This window comes from Chenopodium album, chromosome 4 (assembly GCF_948465745.1).
Source record: "Chenopodium album chromosome 4, dcCheAlbu1.1, whole genome shotgun sequence".
Taxonomy (NCBI): domain Eukaryota; kingdom Viridiplantae; phylum Streptophyta; class Magnoliopsida; order Caryophyllales; family Amaranthaceae; genus Chenopodium; species Chenopodium album.
The window spans coordinates 67,382,750-67,387,899 of record NC_137837.1 but is presented as its reverse complement, the minus strand read 5'-3'; the positions used below and the strand labels follow the sequence as shown (position 1 = coordinate 67,387,899).

Genomic DNA, 5,150 nt, shown 5'->3' with positions numbered 1-5,150 from the left:
TAAAAAATTGTAAAAAGTAAAAGTGGTTGAGAGAATTGGAGCAGAGAGAATATGAAATTAATAAAATATGATTTATGTTGGGTATACTAGTCGAGAGAAATAAATTTAAAGTTGTGATAAAGAAATGGAACAAATATTTAAAAAAAAAAGCCAAAAAAGAAAAGTGGAACAAGTATGTTAAAACGGAGGGAGTAATTATTTTAATGACAAAGTAGTACTACGTATAAAATATAGTACTTTCTCCGTTTTTTTAGTTGCTACACTTTAATTTTCACGATTTTCTATACAAAATTTTAAGAGTTGAGATATAGAGAGAAAAATAAGAGGGCCCATGTGGGTTGGAGAGAGATAGAGAGAAAGAAATATAAAAAATAAAAAATGTTGTAACTAAAAAACAATTTCTAAAATAAGAAAGTGTAGGAACTAAAAAAAATAAAGGCAATACAATTCAATATTATCAAAATATATCTTTTGATTAATCTAATAATTTACTTGTAATACATAATAACATTGTTTTATGTAGTATATGAAGTTATACATATAAGAGCAACTCCAACAGCAAGCTAATTGTCAAATTAGCTTGCCATGCCATATAGGATTGCAAAGATATTCTTCCTTCTGGCTAATTTATGCCACAATGGTTAAGCTAATTAGCATTTAGATTTTTCAGCTTTATTTTTTAAATAATTAGTAATTTATTAGAGACAATTAATTTTTAAGCTAATTTGCTTGGCATTAGCTTGGCCAAGCTAATTATTAAACTATCCTCCAATGATTTGACTATTAGCTTAAAAATTATTAAAATTACAAGCTAGTTCCTAAAAGCAACCATTGGAGTGCTCTAATGGTACAGTAAAAGAATTATTATTACGAAAACCGACGGTGATACTGAACTAATCAAAAGGTAGTTCGGACCAACTTGACATCCCTCTCTCCCCCCCACAAACACACACACTCTCTCTCTCTCTTTCTCTCTCCTGTTTTACTGTTCCATTACAATCCCCATCTTCCTCTCTTTCTTACTCTCCCCCCCCAAAACTGTGAAACTAAATTCCACCCAAAAACCAAAAACAAAAACCCTTTCATTTCTACCAAAGTTTCTTACTTTCTTCCCCTTTTTTCAAGGTACTTACTTTGAATCTTTGATTCATAGCCTCTGCTTCTTCTTGCTTCTGCTGCTTCCTGGGTTTAAATTATCTGCCATTTTTCTGCAGATTTTGAAATGGGTTAGAGTTAATTTTTGGTGGGTATACTTTGAATTTGTTGTTTATAAGTTGAGATTATTGGAAATGGTGGAATTGAATGGAAGGGGGTTTTGGGTTTTACAGCTGTTGGAAAGTATCCCCATTTCTGCTAAAACCACCATTAATACCGCCATGAAAACCTCAGAAATGTAGATGAGGAGGAGAGAAAGAGAGGAAGAACAAACCCCAACACCTCCATTTCCACCAACAACAACAACGAATCACCAATTTCATCAGCAAGAACATCCACCACCCTTTAATAACCAGCAATTCTACTTGCAGCAATCTCAAGTTAGAGAGGTTTATTCTCAGCTGGAACCCCAGAATTTGGTACCCATTTCACCACCCCATCAACCCATTAAGAAACGCTCTTATATTCCGTCTTCTTCGCCTTCGGCTGCTGTTGGCACACAACATGTTCGACAAAAGGCCGCAATGGGAGATTCTTCATTTGAGCAGCAGCAGCAACAACAACAGCAGCAGCAGGTTTCCACTAGGTCAGCACTGAGAAAGGCTGGTATAGGGGAGATAGTTGAGGTTCAAGGGGGTCACATTGTTCGAGCCACGGGGCGAAAGGACCGGCATAGCAAGGTCTGTACTGCTAAAGGACCGAGAGACCGGAGAGTTCGGCTCTCAGCTCATACTGCTATACAGTTCTATGATGTTCAGGACAGGCTTGGGTATGACCGTCCTAGTAAGGCTGTTGATTGGTTGATTAACAAGGCTAAGACTGCCATTGATGAGCTTGATCAATTGCCTGCTTGGAGTCCTACTAATATGAATGTTTTAAGCTCGAATAGGCGGCGCGGTAAGAGCTCTGCAGGAGATGGGGTGGTGGAATTAGCTGAGGAGAAGGATGCAGGAAGTGCAGAGGGGATGTATGGTGGTGAGGAACAACAACAGTTATACAACAATGCTAATTGTTCAAATTCTAGTTTGTTACCGCCTTCATTGGATTCTGATGCCATTGCTGATACTATCAAGTCTTTCTTTCCTATGGGTGGGGGCAATGCAGGGCACCCACAAACGAGTTCGGCATCAGCGTCTCCGATGCAGTTTCAGGATTATTCTCATGGTGGTTTGATGCAAAGGAGTGGTGGTGGTAATGATGGTGGTGGTGGTAGTAGTAGTAGGCAGAGTCAAGACTTAAAATTGTCTTTGCAGTCATTTCAGGATCCTATACTAATGCACCCACATTCACATCACCACAGCGCTGCTGCTGCTCATGCTCATGATGAGCAGCAGCATACATTGTTCCCAGGAGCTGTCCCAATTGGGTTTGAAAACCCGAATACGGGTTGGGCTGATAGCCAACATCAATCAAACCCGGAATTGGGACGGCTCCATAGGCTGATGCTTGGCTGGAACACCCAGCACACCGGTACCGAGCACCACAATCTCGGTACCAGTAGTGGCAGTGGCAGTGGCAGTGGCGGATTTATCTTTAATCAGCCCCCACCATTGTTGCATCCATTGTTTGGTGGTGGCCAGCACAGCCAATTTTATACTCAGAGGGGACCCCTTCAGTCCAGTAACACACCTTCTATCCGCGCATGGATTAGTGACCCATCTTTTTCAATTGCTAGCTCAAGTGAACATCACAATCAACATCATCAAGCTATTGCAGTCCACCCACAAGCCTTATCAGGCCTTGGTTTTACTTCAGGTGGGTTTCCTGGGTTCCACATTCCTGCTCGGATTCAGGGTGAAGAGGAACACGACGGCGATCCTAATAGGCCGTCCTCTGCTTCCTCCGGTTCTCGCCATTGATTTAAGAAACTTTGAACACTCCCCCTTAACCTGTTTCAGTCTCTAAAGGTGATACTTCCATTACACAACTTTATTAAGCTTTCTGCATTTCTGATTAAATTATGGGTTACAGTATTTATTTTTTCAAGCTGTTTTGGTCTTACAGGGAATTATATGATTACATATGTTTCACAAACCAACTGAGAGATTATGATGAAGACAAGAATTCAGAAGAAAGAATGGGGGAGTTTTCAGTTACTTTGAATTCAATGGCTTTAAATATTCGGGAAGATTAAATCTGAGAGAAATAATTTCAGGTTTTTTCTTTTTCGTAAAGTTAAATTTCTTATCAATTAGTTACTATGCTATTGTTGCTTTTATGTTCAAGCTCTCAATTATGTTTTGGTGAGCTTGTTGAGCTCAACTTTGCTGAAACTCTGCTGTATTTGCGAGTATTTTGCTTTATGCTACTATATGATGCCTTCCTTTTATGTGCCGCTTTATGACTTTCCATCTTTAAATTTCTATTGCTTTTCATGCATTCCTGTTCAAAATTATTACTAGTACAATAGATGCTGTCTTAAAATGTGCAATATCAAATGAATTTCCTGTCTTTTATCTCGTTACGTACTAAATCTGAGAGGTTGCTTTCTCAATTTCCATTGAAAGAGGCACATACAAAGGTTGGGGCCTTGAGTATGCTCTACATATTCAAGGAGTCAATCTTTCATGTGATTGAAAGAGATTTACTTTGCCATTGTCTTTGTTGCTTTACTGCCCTCATAGAAGGACTTGTCATACTTCAACCAGCTTCCCCATAACGAACATAAAAAGAATCGAAAGAGTAGTTGATCTTTTACATCTGTCGTTGCCTGTATTTTTCCCAGCTCATGAGCATTGTAAGTCCCGTTTGAGAATGGTAACAATATGTAGCTAGTTACTCCATCTTTTTTTTTTGCTTCCACCACCTCTTTTTTGTTTTCACTGCTAGGAAAAATTTAGAAAGTTTCTTCATTTTGTACAAAATTCTGATTTTGTAGTAACATTTACCACCTTTGCTTTATCGCCTCTTTAGTATATAAACAACTCATAAATGAAATAGGGCCATGTATTTCATATTTCCATCTAAGCAAAGGCAAATGCAAGTGGAAGTGGGGTACTAGAAACAAATTTGTAAATGCTGCATTGAGTTCACTCAAATGCTTCTCAACTATACTCTGGTACTCGTATCAAACATGGGTATGTGTATCTAAGTATAAAATATGGTTAATTTTGGAAAAAGTGTTTTTGGTATTAAAGGTAAGACGAAGAGTCGGAGTAACGTAGCTTCTCAAGAAACCATTTCAAACCCTAGCCGTTCGATGGAAAATTCATCAACCTAATAATTGTTTCCTCAAGTTTGATAACCTTTCGAAATTAGAAAGTTGGATTTGTGCCCCTATTCCTTGATGCTATTGTTTGTTGGGTCAGGTGGGTTGGAGGAAGAATCTAGTCTAAGATTGTACAAAAATTGACTATATAATTTGATGGCATAGAAGAGTCTGAGCACACCTACAGAAACAAGAAAACATGAAAGATGAAATGTAACGAGATGAATACAATTACACATTGCTCTATAAGACTATAATGAAAGAACAAACTAGATGGGGTACCAATATTGCATGATGCTTCTTATGGTCCCCCTACCCTGTGATGTCAATGTCTAGTAAATTTATTTTTATTTTTTTATTTTTTATGTCTAGCTGGAAACTTTTTAACATCCTTTTCTTTCTTTCATTTATTTTAATTGTCTTGTTTTTTTCCCTACTTTCTTTCAAAAAAAATTTAAATTCAAAAAATAAATTAAAAATACAATAAATCTCTTGGGTTCATATTGGGATGGGGACACATACTAGATGGTTGTTGGTACTTATTTATGGTTGGTTGATGGCTACAACTCAGGAGGCAGAACAGACTATAAATTTTTTCTGAGCAATTATTCATCTTAATATATTTATATCATATCTGTTATATTATTAGTTTTTTTCATATTTCAAAATTTAAATACTGTATAAGAAGATACCTTCAAATTATTTGAGTTTGTGAGGTGGACAGTTGAGAAGAACCTTTCAGAAATTTTACAAATTCATCAGTACAAAAATGATGGGAGGTTCATAT

At 37.2% G+C, this 5,150-nt stretch overlaps 1 pseudogene across 1 annotated transcript; it reads left to right on the top strand.

The window, feature by feature from the left end:
* The first annotated feature begins 924 nt into the window (after window positions 1–924).
* LOC145629220 (transcription factor TCP4 pseudogene) lies at window positions 925–3,490 on the top strand (annotated as a pseudogene). Its single transcript, XR_014111618.1, has 2 exons — window positions 925–3,062; window positions 3,160–3,490. The product of XR_014111618.1 is annotated as a transcription factor TCP4 pseudogene (transcript).
* The last annotated feature ends 1,660 nt before the right edge of the window (window positions 3,491–5,150 follow it).